Genomic DNA, 27104 nt, shown 5'->3' on the forward strand with positions numbered 1-27104 from the left:
CAACTCATTGTCAACATAGGTTCCAAGATTTCTATCTATGGGATTAGTTTTTAGGGGAGTGTTGGCAGTATGATAGTTACAAAGGTAGTCATGCTTGCCAAAGTATATGAATATACATTACTTGGCATTTAGTTAGTTCATGGTTTTGGCACCAAGTACTTGTTAGGTACAGACCCTCTTGTAGGAATCATGGTCCTCTGGGGAGTATATAATGACACCAAATTTTCACTCCTCTATAGACGTGGCCAGTCACAGTCCCATAATGTTAGCATTAAGCTCTGAGAAGAAAATGCCTAAGAGAAGTGACCCACAGACTGAACTCTGGGGTACACTGCTAGTGGCAGGTCTTTTGTAGGAGGTAGAGCTCTCCACCCTCATTTCTTGCATTCTGTTTGTGAGCCAGTGTGATATGCTTCACATTATATAGGAGTTGACATTGATCTGGCAGTGTTTTTATGATGTCTGAGTGTGGATGGTGTAGAATACCGTTCCAAGGTCCAGATAGGTACTGTGCGCTGATGTGTCCTATTCATTGCCTCAGCAAGGTCCAGATAGGTAGTGTGCACTGATGTGTCCTATTCATTGCCTCAGCAAGGTCCAGATAGGTAGTGTGCACTGATGTGTCCTATTCATTGCCTCAGCAAGGTCCAGATAGGTAGTGTGCACTGATGTGTCCTATTCATTGCCTCAGCAAGGTCCAGATAGGTAGTGTGCACGGATGTGTCCTATTCATTGCCTCAGCAAGGTCCAGATAGGTAGTGTGCACTGATGTGTCCTATTCATTGCCTCAGCAAGGTCCAGATAGGTAATGTGCACTGATGTGTCCTATTCATTGCCTCAGCAAGATCCAGATAGGTAGTGTGCACTGATGTGTCCTATTCATTGCCTCAGCAAGGTCCAGATAGGTAGTGTGCACTGATGTGTCCTATTCATTGCCTCAGCAAGGTCCAGATAGGTAGTGTGCACTGATGTGTCCTATTCATTGCCTCAGCAAGGTCCACATAGGTAGTGTGCACTGATGTGTCCTATTCATTGCCTCAGCAAGGTCCAGATAGGTAGCGTGCACTGATGTGTCCTATTCATTGCCTTAGCAAGGTCCAGATAGGTAGTGTGCACTGATGTGTCCTATTCATTGCCTCAGCAAGGTCCAGATAGGTAGTGTGCACTGATGTGTCCTATTCATTGCCTCAGCAAGGTCCAGATAGGTAGTGTGCACTGATGTGTCCTATTCATTGCCTCAGTGACTTTTTCAAAGAAGTGTACCAGATTAATTAGGCAGGATCTGCACTTGACAAACATGAACTGGGTTGGGTAGAAAATCTATAGCACACCTACATCCTTATTCATTAGTTATATAATGATCCTTTCCATAGCCTTACAGATAAGGCTTGCCAGGCTTATGGATCTGTAAGTACCTCAGTCTATTATATCCCACCTTTGTGTAAGAAAATGATGTGCAGTCTTCCATTCATCGGGCAAAGAGCCTGTTTTAAGGTTAATGTCAAATAGCCTCTGTAAAGTGTCTAATAATTCATGTTTTAGGCTAGCCAGTAAGTATACTGATATATTATCTGGTCCCACAGATGGAGTATTCTTGGCCTTAGATAGTGCCTTCAGAATTTGTATTTGGCAGATCTAAGGAGGGAGTAGATTTGGGTATTTGACAGGAAAATACTTAAGTGGTAAGGGTGGTGAAGTTGGAGTTACAGTTGTCCACTACTAGTTTGGCTATGCCCCCTGGATCTGAGTATATGATATAATTTACTATTAGCTCTGTACAATGCTGGGTATTGTTTCTGAGATTTCCAACATAATTAAAGATTACTCTGTGGTTATTCTTCATCAGGGTGGCTATTTTTGCCTCATCTGGCTTTGGTTGATTTGGTCAGGATTTGGAGATCCTTGTTTTGATTAGCAAGAACATTTTTGGCTTCTTGAGACTAAGATTTGTTTTTGTATGCAATGCTTTCTTTTATTATAGATCCTGTTTATACTAGAGCTCAACCACAGGGGGTTTATTTTTGAATTTGGCATTGTATTTATTTTGAGAGGGACAGATTATTTAGAGTTACTTTAATATTTTTTAGTATTGGTTGTAAGGAAGCTTTTTGTTCTGTAGAGCTGTTTGTTTCACAAATCGTTAACCAACCCACTAGGGGCCTGGATATCCTTGATCTAGTCCTGACAAATATGGTTATTTCTGGAACATCTCATGTATCATAATGTGTAGTTAAATCAGAATATAATTTAGTGACCTTTTCCTTTAAAACTGTCAGTACTTCCCCTGTAAATAGTTGTGTGACAGATCCCATGTGGTTAGAGACAGGTGCCTTCTGAACTTTACCATTGGTGTACTACAAGGCTCAGTTTTGGGGCCTTTCATATTTGGCTTTTATTTCTCAGACCTTTAGACCAGCAACCCTGGCCTATAGTTAACTAAGTTTGCAGATGACTGTAAACTGGATGTCTGTTATTCGAAATTCAAGTAACTCACAATTGCTCCAACACTGGTTAGAGCATAACAACTGGTGCAAGGACAATGGCCTCAAATTAATGTAAAAAATGTAGCAGAGTTAATTTTGGTAAGAAAAATGGTTATACTTACCATATAGATGATACACCCCTCTAATCTGACAATATTGTAAAGGATTTAGGCACACTTGTTGATGATTCCTTATCATTTGACCAGCATTTCTCCATAGAAAGCCTTTTATTTGGCTCATCTAGTTTCCAAAGGCATCTTCCATTGGTTTGAAGAAGTCTTAATTCCCATTTACACTTATAAAGATGCATTGCTGAATATAATACACCTTTTATCATATTTTATCTAAGCTATAGCACAACTTGAGGGACCTAAGAGATTCATAACTAAAAAAGATCTGTGTCATTAAAAACTTTAGTTATCAGGAGACACTGTTAGCCATTTCTCTGTACTTCAGTCTCTTACAGACTCCTGTGTGGAGATCTGAGCCTAGCCTTTTCAGACATGAAACATACAACCCTATATGACCTCCTATTACATTCCCATTACTAATGTACCTTAAATACTTGGTTAAAGGAACTAAACCTTCAACAGTAGATAAATAAGACACTTTGGCATGATAGATTATTGTCCTGAGATATTCTGGAACAAACTTGCACTGTATGTCAAGCAGAGTAGCACATTTGCCACCTTCAAAGTTAACCTAGATAATTTGAAAGGTAGCCTCAAATTTTGCCCCAAGTCTATATTGTCTTGGCCTACTTCAGGCTAGTGGTAACTTTTAATAAGTGTTTTGGTTAGGTTTGCAATGGTCTGCAGACTGACTGCCAACTACTTACCTATGGACCTAACTTTTGCTGAGGTTTTTTAATTGCATATAGAATTTGCATGTCAAATATGACACTATCATCTATAGTGATGTTAAGCAATTTAATATGAGATACTACTTTAGTGTTAGTGATGTTCAGGGAAGTTATTTTCAAGTCATCTTTGTCAAGACTATGTGAACTGGGGAAAAAAAAACAGGAATAATTTAATCTTTTATGGTTGAACATTAATTGAGTATTTGGGAAACAACTTTCAATGGAATTAAAGGATTCTTCGGTTATTTGCTGAAGATGGGTTAGGCTATCAGAGGATCAAATGAGAGGCAAGTCCTCTCTGTACTGTATGAGAGCAGCTTGTTGGGAGGAAACATAGAGGGCGTTGGTTAATATACTAAACAGCAGGGAAATGAAAATAAAGCCTCTGAGTGTACCTGTGGTAACTGGTAGGAAAGGCTATAGAACACAGAGCCATTTAACAGACTGTTTTCTATCAGACATGTAGCTTTTGAACCAGGTCAGAGAAGAGAGTGGGATGCCAAGAGAAGACAATTTGTATTGGAGTCTACCATATTATACAATGTCGAAGGCCTTAGATAAGTCAAGGAATAAAGATGATGCACATTTGCTATTGCCCTTAGGTTTATTGATGCTGCCTATGAAGGACATGAGAGCAGTAATAGTACTATGTGCTGAGCAGAAGCCATCCTGTATAGGTGTCAAGATTTGTTGTTGAAGAAGGTATTGAAAAATGTGCTTGTGGATACTTTTTTCAGTATTTTCAGAGGGGAGGATAGGATGGCAATTTGTCTACAGATAAATTATAGCACTTATCTGAAAATGTTGGACGCTGAAATTATTGAGATTATGAGTCCACTTGTTGTTGTTTTATTTAACATTATGGGTGATTACTCCATGAGTGTAAGTGAGAAGATGGTTGCTAAGGGAATCTTCAATATTATCTGAGGTGGTGTGTTTCTGACGGTCAGAGACCATTATTCAGTCTATGGTGGAACTCTTGTCATATGTTGTATTATTTCCAGTGGACAAAATGATTAGCTGTGTAAGGCCATATAGGTTTATACTGGAAGTGAGAGAGTTGGAAGAAATGCAATATTTACATCTCCCACTATGATTTGTGGTATTGTATATCCAGTGTAGGATATCTTTCACAGTGTTTATCCTGTTCCTGGTGGGTATGGAGAACAATGATAGAAAGTATTTTTCTTTCAATTTGAGCTGTGAAGTCAACATTTAAGAATTTTGGAATTCGGGAAAATTATTATTGAAATTATTGATTTTATATACCCCCAGCTTTTTTCAGGGTTGAGTCTGTTCTTATGGTGTTGTATCCATGGGGAAACATTTCACTGTCTTTTATGTTAGATGTTATTCACGTTTTGGTAATTGCGAGAATATCTGCATTACTTTGATCTATCCATGCATGCCATTCTGTGATTTTTGTTATATATAGTACAGCTGTTTATTAAAACTATGTTTATGTTTTTTTTTTTTGGTGAGGAAAGGGGGTGATGTAGTACTGGGGTTGGAAGTGATTTGCTAGTTTTGTTATGGTGATTGATAGGACATGGATCTGGGTAGATGTCTCCACACTCAGATATTTTATGAGAGCCTAGCTAAGATAAGGGTGTTCTTTTTTGAGGTAATTTTTATTTTTGCTTTTGGGTTTGGCTGGATCTGATGGTAATCATGAATTCTATATTTGTAGTAGGAATTGGCAGATTCATTAGCAAGGTTGTTGGCAAAGGTACTTGCCTTCAACATAGTGCTTTTTTAGGCAATGTCATAAGAGCAAAATTCCCAATGTAAAAATATCCTTGAGAAACAAACTCAGGGTTATGATGCTGAAATGCTAGGAGCCTAAATCAAAAACTGCCCTCACTTGAAGCACTTCCCACCCTGGAAAATGCTGATGTCTATACCGTCACAGAGACATGGTTCAAGGTCTCAGAGAGTACCCCGGCCCTGCAGGGCTACAGTGCCTTCCACACTTTCAGACCACACAACAAGCGTGAAAATAAACAAGGGAGGAGGAGGAGTATCCATCTTCAATAAAGACATATACACATGTAGACTGATTAAATAGTATGACTCCCTACAGTAACTCCATGTCCAACTAAGTGGAGGAAAGAGACCCCCTCCATGTCATTATCAGCTATAGGTCCCCCACCATGAGCCACAAAAACCACACTGACTACCTGGACCTACTTGAATCACTTCCAGTACAGCCAAGTACCATGGTCATGGGTGACTTAAACTATCCTTCCATTGATTGGATAACATATATGAGCACAAACATGCTCGCCCAAAGGTTCCTGGACTTTGTTAACACAAATACTCTGGAGCAGATAGTCATTACCTCCACAAGGGGCTCTAACATCCTTGACATAATGCTCACCAGCATGGGGGATCACTGCACCACTCCATGTGTGGGGTCCTCCCTAATAATGTCCGATCATATACCAGTCTTGTTTGAAGTAGTGATCGTACTTGACCCACCCTCAGGAGCAAAAAAGGTTAAAATATTTCTCCAAAGCAAACTAGAGCATACTGAGTGGTGGCATCGGTAGTTTCAAACCCCCTGCCAACACTGACAGCAATAACCTCTTTACTGAAGTGCACACAAATGCCCTGTATGAACAGCTATATAAATGTATCAACTAAGACAGACTAGAATGGATCAAATCAAGATCCTCAAGAAAAAATAAGCACCCTGGTGGACAGCCAGCATAAATAGGTTATGCAATAAGAGAAAGAAACTGCTATCAAAAAACAAGAGGGAGTGGTTCCAACAAAGGATGAACTCCCTCCAAAGCATAAACAAGCAGATTAGACATCATGTAAAGTCCACTATACTAATTATGAAACTAAATTAGCATTCCTAGCTAAGGTAAATCACAAAACATTCTTTAGCTACATCCAAAATCTAAAAGGGAAAGTCTAGCTTTGTGCTGAACTAGCTGTGCATGGTGCCACTTATACTGAACCTGATGACATCACCAACCTGCTAGCAGACTGGTTTGGTGAAAACTCCACCCCCCCCTGTCCCCACCAATCATACCCCATAACATACGTGACACTATTCCTCTGCCTAGTGTCTCCAGACAGTAGGTCATTGCTGCACCTTCCAAGGCCAAAAACAGCCTGTATGGGACCGGACAACATCACAGGCTGCTTTTTAAATGGTCTAAAACAAGAGTTAGAAGAACTGCGGCACACAATCTTTAATCTCAATCTAAGTACTGGCTTTGTCCCAGCTGAGTGGAAAACAGCAACCATAATCCCCTTGCACAAAGGAGGTCCCTCTGCTGTAGACCCATACGCCTAACCAAAGTTATCTGCAAGGCCATGGAAAGAATTGTGATGACCCACCACTGCCAACCAGTAATCAAGGAGCCTCAATCTTTACCACTGGCAACAGTGGGGGACGTTCCCTGGGAAGATAACAGGTACACACAGTATTTCCAGATGCAGCTCTCTGCATCAAATACAATTTCCCTTAAGAGCACACAGAGACAACAGTCAGTCTGAGGCTGGTTTCCCCCTTTCTCTCCAGATCCGCAGTAAGACTCCCCACTGGCACAGCTATTGAGTTGAGATCTCAGCTAAGTGACCAAGCCAAGACCTCCAGCACCCTCTCTGTCCAACCAGTGCTTCGCACCCCTGCCCAAGTAGCTGACACACACAAACACATTCTGAGGTTTGATTTTCACAAAACACAAACACACACACACACACACACACACACACACACACACACACTTGGGACAGGCTGGCACGGGTTTATTAGTTATGCCCCCTTCTGCACAGACTATAAGGTAGTTTCCACTTCAACCAGTAACTCCTTGACAGCTACTTTAAGGCCCTTAACAAAGGTTGTCCAATCTTACTGTGTAATATTAATATTAATACAAATGGTAGATGTTTGACCAAGATCTAGGCTATTAGGAGTGGCCCACACAGTGTCACCAAATAAATATGCAAGTACTCTCAAAAAACTTAACTAGCGCTAAACAGATCATCCACAATGGAAGATTTAAATATATTTAATAATAATTAATAAACAAATAAAAACATACTAAGTATATATTCACAGTGACATCAGAGTTCAAAATCACAGGAAGCATTTAAAATAACATTGCATTACAGGCTCACACAAATAAAGACAAAATCTAAACTAAGCTTCACTATATTCTTGACTGAATCTAAGAGAGTTACTATACCCTAATAACTTACTTAATTAGAGCAAGGTACATATGGTGAATAGTTCTTGTTGTTTTCAGCTCCAAGACAGAATGCAGAATGCTCTGTCTCAGTAAGAGACTTCTCAAAATAATATCTAAAATATTACTGCTGGGATAGCTTGCAGAATGACATTATTTCTGGTCATCTGACTTCTAGTTCTCATGCAAACCCCCATTGTTGGCAACTAGCAGTATTTATCATCTATCTGTAAAAATACCCAGACAAGGGCTTTTATACAGATCTTTGGTAGATGCTGGTTGTCATAAAACAAATGTATTTCCTCATGCTTCCAAAGTAACCGTTAGTTCACCCCAAAGACAATACAGAAAGCTTCCTAGTACAGACTTTGTGTCTCTAGCTGCATTGGAGCTTGAGTGATATAAAGTGATTTCATTTCAAATATTTTTCTAAAGTTTGTTGGACTGAGGTTAACACAAGTGAATAAGGAAGAAATGAAATAATGACAGAATTAACTAGTAAGGTAAAAGGAGTACACACAGTAGAAAAACCGTGTTTCCAGTGAAAGCAATAGGCAGACAATCAAATTCAGGAGACAAAAGTTAGGAAAAGAGCCAGTATGAAATAATGAAGCAGAAGAAAAAATTTCATTTATTTATTTATTTATTTATTTACTGACATTTCTTTACTAGGAAAGTCTGACTGGGCAGAGGTGCCCTTTTTTCAGCTGAGGTACAGGGAGAATAGCCCCCAATTATCATATTTAATGCAATCAATATTTACAATAACATGTTTTATAATGTAGTTTCCATTAATACATAGCACGCTAGTCAGTATAATAGCATTTGTATTGATATTTGCAAGCATTACATTTACAAGCCTCATACTGAGACTTTACAGATAGAAGAGTGGTGTATAAGATAGGTAGCAGTAATTTAAGAAATACAGTAGAGTGAGGTGTTAGAGAAGATAAGCAAGGCTGAGTGTTAACATAGAATTAGTAATGGAATAGTAATTTGGTTTTGCTAATTAGAATTAGGTACAGTAGTTTAAGAATAAAGTGAGCTATTAGAAGGGGATAAGCAGGTTAAGTGATTCAGTGCTTTAAAGGGAGGTATAATAGATGTGGTGAAAGGTGTTAGAGAGCTATGTCCCAGATGAAGAGCAGGGACAAAGCCAGAATAAAATAAGTCAAAATAAGAAACAAACAGGAGATACCATTACTTTGTAAAATATTGAGAGAGAAGAAAGTAAGAAGTACAGGGAGTTGATAAGACAGAAGAGAGACAGAGACAAATGTATAGATGCTGCTGAGTTAAAAGATCAAAGAAAAATCCTTTGTACTTGGCACAAAGTTCACAACAGTAAAATGAAATGGTAGGATGGTTCCTTACATACACAACTAGATTGATAATTACTGTCCCTGAGTCCACAGAGTCTACGGACCTGCAAAATGTTTACTGAGGGAAGACGATGAGTATTGTATACTTCAGTACAGCAGCAGGATACCAAAGCCTGGGGGGTCACTTCGGATGTTTAAATCATAGACAACCAGATGGATAATTATTGTCCCTGAGTTTAGAAAGTCTACGGTCCTGCAAAACGTTTCCTGAGGGAAGAGGTCCACTGGTATTGTGTAGATCAGCACTGCAGCAGTAGGACAATAAAGCTTGAAAGAGGCTGCTCAGTTGTTTAAAATGCTTACTTCCCTGACTAGAAGTAGAAAAGCAGAATGAAGAGTGAGACAGGTGACGGTGTCTAAGGAAATCCACAGAAAACATACAGTCTACTGGAGATGTGAACAAAATGCATAAAGCTTAAACTATGGTGTTAAAGATAGGACAAAAGCTAGAAGCAGATGCTCATGTTCTGATTCTGTTCAGTTCTATTGGAAGTTTTAGAAGACTGATTTTGCAGGTTCAATTAGGGTGGATAAGGTTTTAGCCAATGTATGGAAACCTTGGGGGGAGAGGAGTAGGCCATCAATGGCAAAGCAGTTTGGACTCTTTACCATCTCATTCCAGGCTAATACATATTGTAATATCAGAATGCAAAGCCAATTGTTTTTTTATTGTACTCTAACATCATCATTGTCTTTGGCAAAATACTGGTTAATGCTAGGTTCACACCTGACCCAGCCACATATTCCAAGAGCTCCATCATGTCTCTCTTCATAAAGTCCTGGGAATCTTGTCTCAAGTCATTTACACCCACATGTACAATGATTGTGTCATATGTGCACTTGTGGTGCAGAAACATGAGTTCTTGTGTGATGTGGTGAATCCTGGCAGCTAAAAGGCAACTGATCATGGCCCTCTTTTGGCAGATCCTGCCGAGTGGTGCATCTTTTTGTATTACTGTGGAGTCAACTATGATACAAATATTGGTATGAGTCATGGTTTGCTTTATGGGCTTTTGGACTGAGTCTGTGTAATTCATAGGTGTATGTTTCATGATGGGTCCTGCCTGTGATGTGTGTTAGTGGGGTTGCTATTGGTAGTTGTTTCATGAGTTACATTTAGCAGGCTTCCATAGTTTAGGCAGGTTATTTCTAAGGATCTCTGCATATGAAGGTCCATGTGTTTGAGACTGATTTAGTGTAGTGTTTTGTGGTGCTGAAAATCTAACTACATCACTCATACACTGTGGCAGATTGTTGAAGCAGTAGGTGGCTGTCACTGAACATGAGACAATTACAAAATTGTCTCAGGATGCCCATTTCAACCAAGCTGGCAACAGAGACAGCTTTTGCAACAACAAACTGAAGAACCAAACCAGAAAATGGATGAAGTCACTTGCAGTTGGGGAAGAAAGCGCTTAACTTGTGGAATATTGTTTAACCTGTGGTTTTTGAACTATTAAAGTGGTGTATTTCTACAACAGAGACAGTTTGAAAGTGTAGATCCATGGTTCCACTTGTGTACTACTGGGGGCTGGAGGGGGAGTAGTGCTTGACAGATTAGGAGTTACTTAACCGGAGTGTGGTCTAAGATCAGCAATACAAGTTTACATATAAAGAAGAAAGAGAGACGCTTTGCTCAACTAATAACTAGTTAGCATGTTCAAAATTCCTGGAGTATATATTACATAGAGAAAGTTAAGGGTCTGTGTCTCCACAGTGTATTATTAAATGGTTGGATGAGGGCAGTGTCATAAAAATGCAGGGAAGTTATGACAGCAGAGAAATAAAAAAAAAAAATCAAATGATCCCACTGTCAAAAGCAAAAATAGCACAATTCAAAGTTTTACAAGCAATCACTGGTCTAGAAATGGCTTAGTTTTCCTATACTCTCACTAGAGTTTAAACCAAAACAATTCTGACTCATATTACAATATATGCTACAAACAAATACAGATCTATTTAAATAACTCATTAAGAAATATAAAAGTACTTCTCAGTGTTGCTAGGCTGGCAGTTAGTTAAACTGATATAAAAAAGTGTCAATCAGTAACGTGATTACTTAGTACAAGGCTGCAGAAATGCAGGCAACTTAAACAGCAAAGAAATACACACAAATTCCGAGTCCACTGGCAATGGTAAAATAGCAGAATTCAAGGGTCTGCAAACAATAAGAAGCATAGAAATGTCATAGTTCTACTACTCTCATTGGAGTTTTAAGCAAAGCAATTCTGAGTCAGATCCCAATAAATGCATATATAATAGAAAAGGGTACCAAATGAGTGCTAATGAGGTGAATTTCTAGGAAGGGTCTATATACAAGAACACTAGGATGAGCAGATTTTAAAATCAGCATCATTATCATCAGTCCCCCCTTTTCCCATTTTCTACAATGCGTTGAGGTGTTGGGTCAACGGTCACCATCTCTCTTAATTCAATGCCACTCTCCTACCTTCTTCAACAGTCATGTCAGCCTGTTGCAGGTCTTCTCTCACAATCCATTCATTGCTTTGTTAGACCAGTGTTTCCACTTGCCTTCTTCCTGTCTATCCCAAATCCTTTTCATCAGATTGACTTCTGTTTTCCTGCACACATGCAATTTCTAAATGTCTCTCTAGCCAGCTTGGTAGATATGGACATCCTGAGACAATATAGCAATTGTCTCATGTTCTCTTACAACTTTTTAACCCTTGCAGAATCCAACAGAGATGGACAATTTCCTTGGAGGCAAAAACCTTGCATACAAACAAGGTTGTCAAGAATAGGCACGCTTCATCTACCACACATAGTGTCCACATACATAGACCAGGTTATGCTGAGACAATAAAAAACAGTCTCACCAAACATCAAAGACTCCTAAGACTGCAAACAACAATGCCTATCCTCATCAATCTCTAAAGCATACACCGAAAGAAACACCAAACACTGCACATAGGTCTGCATCTAATGAACCCCCGAAAACAAAGCCCAAAAGCCAAGCAAACAAATGACCCAAGAATTCTTGTCATAGCAGACTCCATCGTACAACACATAGATGCCTCACTTACCAGACTGGACAATGAGAAGATTATGGTCAGTTGCTTATATGGAGCTAATATCCACCAAGTTACACATGCAATGAAGTCATTGCTCCATATGTACAAGTATGATTCTATTGTAGCGCATGTGGGGGTAAATGACCTGAGATATAACTCTCTGGATTATATGAAGAGAGACATTATAGGTCTCTCTGAACATGTGTCTCAGACTGGTATGTGCCCTGCGTTAAGCAGCATTCCACCTTCACCAAGGATGATGCCACAGAATGAACAAAAAAATGAATGACTTTAATAAGTGCCTTAAGTTCTGGTGTCAATATCTGTCAGCCTGGGAGAACCTGGTCAATAGACAGCGTTGCTTTGCCAAAGATGGCCTGCACCTGTCCCTCCTGGATTTCCAGATTTTGGCTAAAATGTTATCCAACTCCTTAGAGCCTTTTATAGGAAATGCCAAAATGATAAGTCTACCTACATAGCTAATAAAACCCAAAGGAAACTGAAGGTACTACTGCTCAATGCTAGGAGCCTAACAAGAAACTCCACACTCTACAAGCTCTCCTCACTCTGGAAAATATAGATGTCTGTTCCACATACTGAGACATATTTTAAAGCAACAGAAAGTACTCCAGCAGTGCAAGGCGGCAGCACCTTCCACACACGTACACCGTTAGCCACATAGACACGTGCTAAAGGTAGAGGAATCTTGATCTACATTAGCAGCGCATTTGGGTTCCTATTACATTGTCGAATTCCTGAAACTTCAAACCTGAGAACATCAAACTCAGATGTTCGAAGTTTCAGGAATTCGAAAAAAAAAAAAAACCCTAACTACTACCTCACTGTTGCAAGCAGGGTGCCAAGCCCCCTCCTGCACCCCCCCACACCCCATGCTCTTTAAATATACCAACTCCGAGATCGCAATCCAGTGCAGAAAGGGAAGATTTCCCTTTACCGCACTGTAGTGCGATCTCAGAGTTGGTATATTTAGAGTGGGGGGTGGGGGGGCACAGCCCCCAAATGTGGGGGTGCCTGCTTGCAACAGTTTCTTTGTTTTTTCTTTTCTTTTTCATCTTCTTTTTTTAATGTTATCAAAGTTCTGAAACTTCGAACATAAGGTTTCGACCTTATGGTGTTCGAAGTTTCGGAACTTTGATAACGTAATAGGAACCCCAGCAAGTTCACCTTAATGTTTTTTTAAACAGAATGACACCCTGGAGTTTATCCATGTGCAAATAATCTCATAGTCCCTTACCATATCTTTGCAAGCTATAGGTCACAGTCTATGTCTCAAAAATCCAACAACCCTTATCTAGACCTACTGGAAGCACTCTCCATCCAACCGAAAACTCTGTTCATGGGAGACTTTAAATACCCCCTCTATAGATTGTGAAACATACACTGCCATTAACTTGCAAGCACAGTGTTTCCTGGACTTTATTAATATAAATGTCATTGATCAGTTAGTCCACACTTCAGCCAGAGGTTCAAACATACTAGACCTTGTTCTCACCAATGTGGAAGAATGCTGTGGACACCCCCTCCCCCCATCATGTCCTCACTACTGAGGTCGGATCACAAAGCTGTCTCATTCGAAATAAAAATCAATGTGGAAAACCCAGTAAAAGGTGTTACAGTTATAAACAAGTCTAAAGCAAACTACATCCTCTTAAGCAACAGTTTGTCAAAATGCAATGTCCTGCTCAACCCAAAGTTCACAAGAACCCATGCAGAATTATTCACAGAAACATTACACAAACATGTACATGGCTGCATAGAGGCTAGTGTACCTACCAGAAGTAAGCCCAAAACAAACCATGCTGGTAGAATCCTAATCTTAACAGGGTATATAACAGAAGGAAAAAAGTCATGGCTAAAGTCAGAAAGGGCAACTCTCATAATAAAAACAGGTTAATGCAAAAGGTTCTAACTTAGACAAATGACTGTTGCCACATCCATGAATTAAAACCCAATGTAAAGAAGGGCATTATAGCACCTTTTGGGAAAATGTCTACCAAGGCAAATTACTCCATTAATAAGACGCCACTAAGAGTTTACCTGGTAGTTAGCGATCTGGACACGTAGACAGTAATCTGGCCTTTGACCAACACGTAGGCAAGGTAGTAAGAAAATCATTGTATGTCACCCAAATTATAAGTCAGGGTATGGTATCCACATCCAAGAAAGTTATAGTACCACTCTGCTTGTCCATTTTTAGACCCTTCATTGAGTGCAATGCCTCCTTCAACATGTATATGACTAGGCACAGAGCTTCCTCACCAAGAGAACTTACAGCACTAACAAACTGTCCTATACAGATCACCATAGAGCCCTGTCGCTATACTCAATCTCCTGCAGGTTACTGAGAGTTCATCTTTGCTTGGCATATAAAGCATCCTTAGATCCAACCCAGAAGGAGCTTTTGCACATCTTCAAAATGAGAGGCACCAGAAACACTAGATCCAGGAATCAGAACTTTACTTGAGACACTAATAGAACCAGACAGAGATTTGACTCAAAGGATCCCCGTCCTCTGGAACTGGCTCTCCATCCAAGTGAAGCAGAGTCTACCCCTAATGCTATTCAAATGTAACCTTGACAATTGGATGAGAAATCTCAAATTCATCCCTGGGGTGGACCCCATATCTCTAATAGACAGAAGTCAACAGTAAACATTCCCTAACAAACATTGGATGGGTAATCATAAATTTGTCCCCTGGCTAGCCACAGTCTGACAGTAAACATTCCCTAACATACCCCCCCCCACATAACTTTTTAGAAACCTCCTAACAGATATAACCTCCCCAATTAAAAAGCATATGTTTCCAGACATGCAATTTGGTTGGTTTGTGTGGCTAGTCTTATGAAGGCCCTGGTGATTGGTAGCCTAGTATACACCTATGAAGCTATAAACATGTTTCTAAACCTCTATAATCTGTTCTCGTTGACCTTTCTTGAAATTAGAGCTCATGGTCCTTCAGTTCTGATGTTTTCATTTCTGCATCTGTCCTACAGTGCATCATACCACCCATCTCAGCCACTTCATCACCTTCAGCCTCATCTACTACTCTGTTTTCACTTGATAGGTTTCAGTATTGGTCACACCACTTTTTTATACCTTACTTTTAGGCTTCTTTGACATTCTTCTGCCGTACACTACACCTGTCCCACAGACTTGTTTGCTAATGTAGTCTATCACATGTATGTACAGCAGTGGGTCAGAACTGAACCCTGATGCACACCAATTCCCACTGTTCACACTTGTGTCATCATTTCTTTGTACATAGTCTGCACTAATTCTGCCACTGTTTATGGGTCTTAAACCATCACAGGACTGCCAAAATCAGTTGTCTTGGGATCTTGTCATATGCTTTCTCCATTGCAGGAATGACCATTTGAACTGTTTCCTCATTTCTAGCTGCTTTTCTACTACTAGCCTCACTGCAGACGTTAGGTCAGTACTGCTGTATGCTGATATGAATCTGAACTGCTCATCTGTATCTTACATTCCATGCCTCTGTGTATTAATTTATCAATCATCCACTCCAGAACAGAACATTCATGCAGTGTGACAAGAGTTTGATACCTCTATACTGCCCACAGTTGTGAGTGTCCCATTTGTTCTTGTACACTGGCACTAGAATTCTTATTCTCCAGTTACATGGGATGTAGGATATGCCTTTCTCCCCAAACAGCTATGAGTACCCTCAGAAGCCATTTCTTACCTAACTCACATAACATCTTGCTCATATCTGCCATGACCTCTTCTGAACCTGTTGCTTTCCCTAACTTCATTTCCTTAGCGCTCTTCTTACGTCTTGTAGGGTGGGCTCCTCCTCTTCTCTTATCGTAGGTTGTGTCTGGAAAACCTCCCAGCTTCTGTGGGGTTTTCTTCATTCAGAAGCTGCTAGAAGTACTCCTTCCATCTGCCTTTGATGTCCTGTGGACTGGTGAGCAGGCTATTGCTGGCATCCCTTATGAAGCATGTTTGACTATCTTCTTTATCTTTCTGTCTTTGCCTTTCACCCTGGTAGAGTTTCTTTGTGCCATTGGCTGAGTTACTTTACATAAGCTGATAGAATGCCTTTGATGCATTGATCTTGATGCATTGATCTTTGCTACTGCAACTCCAGTCCTTGCTTCCTTGTTAGCCAAACAGTATTCCATCTCACCCTGGTCCATCTTTTTGTGCTACAACTTTTTCCTACACTCCTACATTCTTTTGATGACTTCCTGGACATCTGCATTCCACCATCAGCTTTCTTTATATATCTTTTTTCCATACCTGGCTCAGGCACATATTTGTGCTATATTCCTTCTATATTTTGAAGCACTGCCATTCATCTTCAGTTACACCTATTTCCTCTTCTTCCTTTGGTGCTAGATCCCTGAGTAATTCCTTGAATTCTTATGTTTGTTCTCCAATCAGCTTCTGGATCTCCAGCCTAGTTTTTGGTGATCACAGAGCCTTCTCCAACTTCTGCTTGCGACTGTAATAAGCAGGGATTAATGTTGCGTACTGACCGCTTCACTGGGGATGACTTTCCAATCATTGATTGTGCCCTGATACCCTTTTCTTATTAGGAGGAATTCTGAGTTGCATGTTGGCAACTCGTATGCAATATTGTGACTGTTTCTCTTAATGAAAGTGTTGGCAACCATCTTGCTACTTGCTGGACAGAGGTCCAAAATGGCGTGTCCTTCTTTATTCCTGCTGCCCCACCCATATGGACACAGGCAGTCATCATATTCTGTTTTGTCTGCTCTGATATATGCATTCAGGTCTCCCATTATCAACACCAAATTATGATGTCCTGCTTTATCTGGTAGGCCCTGCAGCTGCTGCCTGTGTACACTCTTTTCCTCACCATGACAACCCTGCTGTAGGGCACAGGCTGAGATTAGGAGTACTACTCTAGTCATACACTAGAACATGATTGCCATGGCTATGTCACTAATTCTGATGACATCCTGTGAAGCCTCTTCCTCACCACAATTCCATCAGCATTTTTAGTCTGTCCTTCCCATTAGTAGGAGACTCAGGATCCCAAGCCAAGTGGCTTTGCTGCACTGCCTTTCCATCTTGTCTCCAGGATAAAGAGGATATCCAGTTTCCTCCTTACCATCAGGTCATACACTCCAAAACTGCATCTTCTCAGTGAACTTAAACTGATTGTAGCAATCCTTTGTTCATGTTTGGCACATTGTTCAGTTTTATATCCAGCTTTCTCTCAAAAGAACTATCCCAGGTAACCCAAACTGAGCAAATGGGCACTGGCCAGCTAGCCAGCAGTTTATTGACCCAGGACTACTAGTTTTATGGCAGGCACACACTGGCCAATAGGGGCACATAGACCCCTCCCTCCATTAGCATGGGTCCCTGGCATAGGTCAAAAAAGGCTGGGTCCTCAACCCACTTGTCACTGGCAAATACCCATGCCTATATTTGGCAACATTAGTCAATGTGACCAAGTCACCTAGAGCTAAAGTGGCTAGCCCTGACATGGCTCACATTCTGTGATACATGCTCTGCTATCTAGAGGATACAGTACACTGTAGTTGATGCTCAAAATAGTTCAGTTATGCAACTCTTCCCTCAATAGATAGCATCTAGAGTCAGTGCAGTTATTGACAACTTCATTCTTTGGTGAGTTTCAGGTGGAAATATCCAGCATGTTATTGGCAGGTGGGAGGAATCCCATAGACACACTGGGAGAGCATGCAATCTCAACACAGGCACTGGATGGAGGTCAGGATTGAACCTTGTATCTTCTATAAGGGGGGCAAAGATCTTAACCTTTATGTCAGCTGTATCTTCCACACCAGAGATCTTTCTACAGTACTAACTCCATGACTATTAATCTTTTGTCTAGCACCAAAGTCTAATGGTTGTGGAATTAATACTGTAATAAAACCTAAAACAAGTACTGCAATAAGCTACTCATGGACAAGAACAGAAATGTACTATAGCAAAGGGCAATATCTGAAGCTCTCTAGTGGTAAGTGCAGTGGAGTTGCCTGTCCTGTAAGAGCTGCCAACTAAACCAATCCAACTTCATAATAGAATGTGTAAATAACGGGTCTGTATTAGAACATCAAAAGTTTAATGGTTAGAATCACTAAAGGTCGACCTTTAATGATTGAACCATTACAATTTCGAATGTTCAGGAAAAAATAAATAAAAAAAAGAAAATCTAAAGGGTATACCCCCTGCACCCCCCATACCCCCTGCTACTTAAATATACCAACTCTGAGACCGCACTACATTGAAGTAAATGGAAATCTCCACTTATGGAGATTTCTGTTTACACATTCGACATTCTGCACTTTCGCTATTCTTGTATCAACAATGTCGGATTCAACATTGTTGGCTTTTGAGAATACAATAGGTAACCATAAATAACATGTGCACTTCTAGTGCATGATGGGCCATGTGTCTTCTTCAACTTCCATCCCTAGGAACAAATGGAAAGAACAATGTACTTGGTTAGGGACAAATTCAAAAGCACTTTTTAAATAAAAAGTGGATCAGGGCAAGGGTACCTGACCCTAGAAGGAGTCCATAAGGATATCTAGACATGTTGGACTGAGGTTTGGGGATGCTTTTTCAGAGGTAGAGCTACTAGGAAATAAATTTTGCCTAGGGAAGAATTACAGAACCACAGGATCTGTATGAGCAATGGCAGACAAGAAAGTCAATCATTCATGAAGCTGAAGTATAATGAAGGACAGAGTTCTCACAAGCACTTCCAAAGGCATTGTGCAAGTAGGAATACCAGTGATTCAGTCATCTGCTCCATACAGAATAATAGGTTGAAGACAACTAGAAAACATCTAGGAACAACTGTGGTCTGAGCATACATGCATCTGGAACATCAGTCACCACTGTAGATGACCATCTTGCACAGAGCAGATTACTTTTCCAGTAGATTACTACTCTGTCCAGTCTGAGAGTTGTTTTGACAAGTAAGCCCAAATTAAGACTGTTGCGAAACTTTAAGCCCTCCATTAACCTCAATGGCCTGCTAGCAAAATTCAGGGAAAAAGTCCTGGTCAAGGCCATGAGATGCAGCCAGCTGTCACTCAAAATAATGTGGGACATCCCTACCCAAACCTTGGTGGGGGGGGGGGGTCTGTGTTATCATAGGACTAAACCTCTAAGTCTAGTCTTCCCTGTTCAACAGTAGGTGTAAAATAATTAATTTAATGTATATCCCTGAACTCATCTTGAGGTATACAGTCACCAAGGGTAAAGAAAAAGATATAAAGAAACTTTCCAAACCATAAAACAAAGAAAACAAGTACCTTTGGCCACCCCTGACTGTTGCCCAGTGATGAACAAACAACCCCTGCAAGATGTAAAAATACTGAGATCCCATCCAATATAAGATCCATACCCTACAGAGGGCATGCTAAGACAGTGTGTGATGAAAAGGCCCACGATCCTGCCTTCAGATCAGACTGAGCAAAAATAGTCTTGCCACGTATTCTCTTTCTTGAAAACATATGGTTTAATGCACTTATGTACTGTGTATTTTTCAGTTTGATTATTTCAGGGACCTTGAAGTAATAATCTACTCATATAAGATGCACAATTTTTTTAACTGGAAGAAATCTATGCCCACCCTTCTCCACTTATAATCTAAAGCCGAATATGATAACATTTCTTACTTAGCATTGTTGCTGTATGCATTCTTAATGGCACAACATTGCTTTATTTATCTGACCCAATAAGACAGTCCACAACATAACATTCATATCTATTTGCACTTGGCTGTTACAAGATGTGTCTCATATATTCTCACAAGCATCCATTTTCACAAATGACGTGGAGAAATAAAGTTGCTAGCTTTGAACATTACGTACAAGTATCAACCCTTTTCACCTTTGAATCTTTGCCATACTCATTTTTAATAGTTGTGGAGGGTGGCCTAATGGTTAAGGTGTTTGCCTTACAAACACAAAGTGCTGGGTTTGAGTCTCACAAGGGATAATTGGCTAGGCTTAAAATGGCTCGCAAGGGCAGTTAGCTTAGTACTAATCTATGAACCTATGAACCTATGTTGTCTTTCAGTAAATTGCTGTTTCTTTGTAATTTACTATCTCTAGATATGATTCTTGTATTTTACTTTCATATCATACTTTGTGGGCTAAATAACATTATTAACAATTTCAGGGGGTTCCTTATACAAAAACGTATTGAATACGCCTGTATGTATTTATTTTATTTTATTTACTATTTGGTATCCAGGTAGGTGGACTGGTCCAAAGACTTTTTTCAGCCATTTCTTGGGCACAGAGGTGAGCCTACAGAAAATATGGAATATTTTATTGAAGAAACACTATTAACATAGCATAAGTAAACAATTGTGCAACTAGCAAGAAGTAAAATGAGACCAAGGTTAGACAGTGCAATGTTAATAAGGTTCGTTAGAAAAAAGAACATAAGACCTAACAAACCTTCCTTACGCATAGTGCCTTAAAGCCCTTCCTTTCTACTGAGTCTCCTATAGATTGCTGAGAGGTAATCTATGCCTGGCTTACAAGACATCTGCAAATCTCACACTTTTGAATCTCCTGCATAGTAGTAAGTCAGACAGTGCCAGAAATGCATGGTCTATGGACCTGAATTTTGTCTGTGACTTAAACAGAACGTGCCAAAGAGACAGATATGTGTCCCAGAGACTGTCCCCTCCAATGGAACAGGCTTCCCATCCATATGAAGCTGGTTTTGTCTGTTACCTAGTTAAATTAGAACCTAGACCAGTGTATCAGGAATAGCAAATTTACACCGGTCCTGGAACCCATGTCCCTTATGGACAGAGTTTATAAATGCCTGGCCCTCAATGTTGTATTTGCATAAAGGACTTCATTATTCTTTCAGGAAAAATTGTTAAGCTTAGAAAGGCCCCCTGGGTCATTATCCTAGTAACAATCTATGAACTGTAGCAAAAGCATCTCAATATTTGCAGTTCAGACATTTGTCTTGCTGTGAATTACTGTACTGTACTTCAAATCCCAGAAATTTTTGAAAACAAAAACATTCAGTTCTGCAGATACATTTATTTTGTTTTGGCATATATTCTGAATAAATATTTAAATAAATAAACAAACAACTATTCACTACTTGACGTACTGCTATATATGATGGAGACACGGGATGTATATTACAGTCTCATTGAGGATTACATTCAAACTGCTCTGCGATTCAGCCTGTGCACACGGCACACGACTTCCTGCAACTAGCTCATCAGACATAAAAATACAGGCCCCATAAAGAATAAATACCATAGGCCACCGGTTATCCCACTCAAAGAAAGCAAGGGTATTGTTTTTTATCCTGTCTTTAATTATTATGGCTAAATACAGGAAGGTCTTTAGAGTTTAAGGAAACCTCAAAGGCCAACTTTCTTTTGGAAGAAGACCTACATCATCTTAAGAAGGACTTCAACAAGGACCTGCAGCAGGCAAGATGGAAAAAGTATTGCTCATAGATGAATACTAGACTAACAGCCCTGAAGGGCCAATTTAAACCCTGTCAATGCCCCTAGACCAGAATCAAACCCCATACATTAAGTATATGAGGCAATGACCTTAACCATTATGCCAACCTTTTCTATGTAAAGGTGCCCGCTTTACAGGGAGTATTCAATATATCCTTCTACCCTCATGCAATATAAACAACTTCGCAATCAGGCTAAGGCTTAGTTGTCAAAAATAAAAAAAGAATACTTCCACGGTATCCAAGATCAGCATAGACAAAAACCCCAACATTTCTGGGCTGCAATAAACTCCTTACTCCACCCAGGAGCTAACAATAATCCCTTCCCAAACCCTGAAAAAACATCCTCTGAGATAGCCTCACTTTTCAAGACATACTTTATCGACACCATCACAAAACTAACTACCACCTTCCCACCCATTAACACAGACTCACAAGTAAACACCATGAGTACATATCCCCACAAACCTTCTACCTACTTTCTCACTATCACCCATTCCCACATCCACCATCCAAAAACTTCTTCATAAACTAAAACCATTTACCAATGCGCCAGATAACCTACCTGCAGAATACTTACAACTAACTGTCTCCTCCATTGCATAACCTGTCAGCATCCTCCTCAACAGATCCATTCAAGAATCCTGCATACCTGACATCTGGTAAAAAGCATTTGTCCTCCCACTTCATAAAGGTGGCAACAATTCAGAAAACTCAAACTTCCATCCTATCACCATACTTTCCCCATCTCCAAAATACTTGAGAAGTGTATTCACACTCAGTTCCTAAATCATCTGGTAAAACACCACATACTTTCCCCTACTCAACATGGCTTTAGGAAAAGACATAGCACCAACACTGCCCTAATTTCCTTCTTGGACACAGTAAATAGAGCTCATGATGCTGGCTCCATAGTCTCTGCACTCTTTCTTGATTTATCTAAGGCATTTGACACTATCTCCCACTACCTTCTGCTTACTAAACTCTCTATTTATTTATTTATTTATTTGCAGTTGCAGGATAGTCCATTGGGCCTAGAAGAACCCATTTTCAATGGGGTCCTGGGGAGAAAAGCTCCAAAAACAAAACAATAATTACAAACAAAACAATAATTACAAACAAAATTACAATCAAAGCTCTTGTTATAGTATGTACAAAAGTATTAGTAGAAACATTGCATTTAAACATACCGTTTCTAAAGCAAAAATGACAATAAAAGTTTTGGTTGTACTAATTATAGATAAAATATTTCATTTAACAGAGACAATTTCTGCGATAAACAGTGTGATCATTGTAAATCTAGAGTAGTTGTTTATGCATGGATTGATTCCTGCCAAAACCATGTATGGTTAGTATGTTGATGTTCATGGACGCACTGCAACAACTTTCATATGTCTGATAAATGAGTACGCAGAGTAGGTAGAAGTAGGATGGGAGATGAGCAGTTGGGATTCAGATCAGGATGTATCACAACTTAGCCAATGTTTGCAGTTAGACAGATAGTTAAGAGGAATCTAGAGATGAGAAGAGTCCAAGTGACTGTTCTTATATTTGAGGAAATCTTATGACAAGGTTCCAAGGACATGATTTGGGCAGTCCTGTGGTGGTTTGAAGTCCAAAAAAACAGAAGATAAGATTAGTGCAAACTATATACAGGGGACCCAAATACTGAAGTATGAACAGTGTTCAGTCTAAGTAAGGGGTTCCCTGTGGGATTGGGTGTGCTTCGTACTAGTGATGGGCTACATTTGCAAACCGGTTGATGGGGATAGATCAACAAAGTTGTTGTATTTATTTATTGACAAAAAGGGGGAGAATGGAAGTTTAAAGTGTAAACTATATAGTTATGAGAGAAAGAAGGTTAGCAGTGCAAGTTATGTAGGGTGGCAGCTAGAGCATTCCCACTGGGAGGCTAGGTATGAATGAAGAGTTTTTTTGAAGGTAGAATTAGTAGGGGTAACATGAATGGGTGATGGTAGGGAGTTCCAGAGTCGTGCCAGACTAAAGGATAGAAGGTATTTGCCTGGTGGACGAGCTGGTTTGTGTATTTCAAGAAGATTTTGGTTGTTAGACCTTATTTCTCTGTTGGGTAGATACATTTTAAAGGCAGGGGAGAGGGAGGGACAGATTGAGGGGTTGAAAATAAGCTTGTGGACTAGAGTGAGTTGGGTATAGATAAGGTGATTGGGTAGTTCTAGCCAATTTAATTTGTGAAGAGAGGAACAATGGTGAATAGAGGACCTCTGGCTAGTGGCGAACTTGGCGATTTTGTTATAACAACATGCGAGTTGATTTTTCAGAGATGATTGTAGATTAGTTAGGAGTGGAAATCCATAGAGAAGGGAGGGAATGAGAAAGGATGTAGAGAGGGTGAGTTTAGTGGAGGGTGTAAGATAATGGTATTGACGGTAGAGCATACCTAATTTTTGATGGGTTTTTTTGATGTTTAGTTGTATGTGGGAATTAAATTTGAGCTGATTGTCAATTTGGACACCAAGTAGCTTGGTCTCAGATACCAGTTCCAGAGTTGTGTTGTTTTGACTAGAAATACAGAAGGTGATTGTGTTGAGAGGGGTGGCTTTTGAGGGAGTGAATACCATTAATTTGGTTTTAGAAGCATTGAGTGCTAAGTGATTATTTTTCATCCATTGTTCAGTGGTTGAAAAAGCGTCTTGAGTTAGCTTTAGAAGTAAAGGGGCTGAAGTGGCAGAGCAAATAATAGTTGAGTCGTCTGCATATTGAATGATGTTTGAGAATGGAATGGAGTTGCGGAAGACATTAATAAAGATGTTGAAGAGGAGGGGGCCTAATATTGAACCTGTTGGAACACCAGTTGGGGTACTAAGGAATGAGGAGGTGGCCTTTTTCCATTTTACTGCTTGATGTCTGTTGGATAAGTAACTGGAGAACCAGTTCAGAGAGGAAAGAGATAGGTTAAGCTTAGAGAGTTTAGCTAGAAGAAGGTTGTGGGAGATGGTGTGAAAGGCCTTGGAAAGATCCAGTAGAAGGGTAGAAACAATATGACCAGAGTCTCGGGCTTTATTTACTGTTTCCAGGAAGGAGAGGAGGGCTGTCATAGTGCTGTGGGGTGGTCTGAAGCCATGTTGTGTGGGAGTTAGTAGGTTGTTATCAATAAGGTATGGTAGGAGTTGTAGTTGGATACACTTTTCAAGGAGTTACTAACCTCAGCCTATCTCCACTTACCCTACAGTGGCTTACTAGCTATCTCAGCAATAGGCAGCAATCTATTAAATGGCAGCACTCTCCTTTCCCTTTCATCACTACAAACACAGGTGCCCCCCAAGGTTCAATTCTGGTTCCCCTCATATTCAGTATATTTGTTAATGACTTTCACAACACTCTTACCCACAGTACTGTTATTCAGTATGCTGATGACTCTACCATCATCTGCTCTTCTAAATCTCCCACTGTATTACAGCATCTTACCCAAGAAACCTTTACTTTTACTGAAACCCGGATTTCCCAGAACCATCTCGCCCTTAACCCCGATAAAACAAAAATCTTAGTATTTACCCCCCACAAAATCTATCACAATTGACAAATCACTTTTCTCTGTTCGTTCCCAAAACACCACCACCATTGAAGTTGTCCCTAGTACCAAACTGTTGGGTGTCATCATTGATGACAAGTTAACTTTTGACCTTCACATCTGCAGCAACATTAAAAAACCCAGCAAAAGCTTGATGCCTTTTACAGGCAGAACTACTTTCTAAGCCAAGCCACTAAAATAGCCCTGGACTCATCCTTCCTGCGTCCAACTCTTCTATACGGTGCTCCCATCCTCACCAATCTACAGTCCAACTTAAAATCAAAACTAGACTCTTGCTACAACAAAGTCGCTAAATTTGCCACAAATGCAAAATTTTCCACCCACCACTGCTCCTCTTTGCATCAACTAAATTGGCTAGAATCCCCTCCCCATCTCACGTACCTACAATTAACTACAGCCCACAAAATAATCTACCGCCCTGAATCCTCCCCTTCCCTGTCCTCCATACTGACCATGTACCATCCTAATCACCACCCCAGGTCTGAACACAAAATGCTACTGTCAGTCGATAAACCCCAGCTCTCAGCCTGCCAAATGTTGTACTCTTATACCGTCTCTAAGTTATGGAATAATCTCTCTCCTTCACTCAGAAATATCAGCAATCCTGCCTCCATCAAAAAATCCCTCAAACTACATCTCTCCTCTCACTGGGTATGCTCCTGCACCCCAATAACTTACTTTAACACCTGATTTCTCTCTCTGGAGTCTCAACTTTAACCATTCAACTACAAACATCTCCTCTCCTTCGCTCTACCATACATCCTTCTTTGCTGTCACCTTAGCTTGACTCTTCCTCCTCTAGCCCTTCTGTCTCCTCCTTTCTTCCCCTAAGTCAACTCCCCTCTGCTAAGTATCTGCAGATATATTTTACTTATGTGTTATTTAAATATATACCGTCTGTACCTTATACTTACACCTTGACTGTAAACATCACTGTTGTTGCTATTATTTTTTTTCCTTGAATGTGAAGTTACTGCTCAACATAATTGGTTCTGTGTGTGAATATTTCATGTTGTATGTATTAATGTGGAGCTTTTCTCCTGGGCCTTCACTGAAAATGGGCTCTTTCTAGGCCCAGTGGACTTTCCCAGTTAACAAATGCAATAAATAAATAAATAAATAAATAAATAAATAAATAAATAAATAAATAAATAAATAAAGCAGCCTATAAAATCTACTACCATGGCAACTTAAGCAGTTTTCTGCTCTGGCATACTACATAAACTCAATGAAAACATTCAAAAGCATATTTATTCAGTCTGGCATTTAACAAAATAATTTTCTTTTTTTTAACTCAAATGATTTTTATTTTGATGAAATAACACAATAATTTAATACATTCATAACATTCAGTAACTATTTACAGTATTTACATTCAGCCTGACAAAAAGGATTCAGATAAAAACATTTGTAGCTAAATACTAAGTTAATATATAAACTATGATAGTTAGGAAGAGTTTGGTTCCATCTGTAGGGTATCAATCAAATTCAAAACTTTCCTCCGCAGACTATTAACCAATGGCTTAGGAAAAGTTCTTAATTCTTTAGTTCTTTTCTCCATTAGTATGCATTTCTTCAGTGATGATAGGAATTCCTCCATTGTGGGTGTTACATTAGAGTTCCATCTTCTAGTTATACATTTTCTGGCTATTGCTAACATTGTCCACAACAAATTCAGGTCATCTTTCTTCATATTATTACTGTTAACAACATTCAATAAAATTAAAGGCTTTGTCAAAACAAATATATCAGTGTATATAGCTTGAAGAAATTTGTTAATCTCATTCCAATGTTTTTATATCAGTACAGTCATAAAGAATATGAGACCAATCAGTATTAGTGGACAGATGACATCTCCAACATAACTTGCTGTTTGAAGGGTTCATTTTTTAGAGTTTGTCAGGTGTCAAAAAGGATCTGCGTAGAAATTTCCAATGAAAAATCCTCCAGAATTGTGAGCAAGTTAGTTTAACTGAAAATAAAATGTTTGTTTTATCTTCCATTGATAATGATACTTGAAACCCTTTAGTTAGGTACTGCCAGTAAGAATCTTTAGGAGCTGTCTTA

Source organism: Protopterus annectens, chromosome 2.part1 (genome assembly GCF_019279795.1).
Source record: "Protopterus annectens isolate FY-2018-M chromosome 2.part1, PAN1.0, whole genome shotgun sequence".
In the NCBI taxonomy this organism is placed as follows: Eukaryota; Metazoa; Chordata; order Ceratodontiformes; family Protopteridae; genus Protopterus; species Protopterus annectens.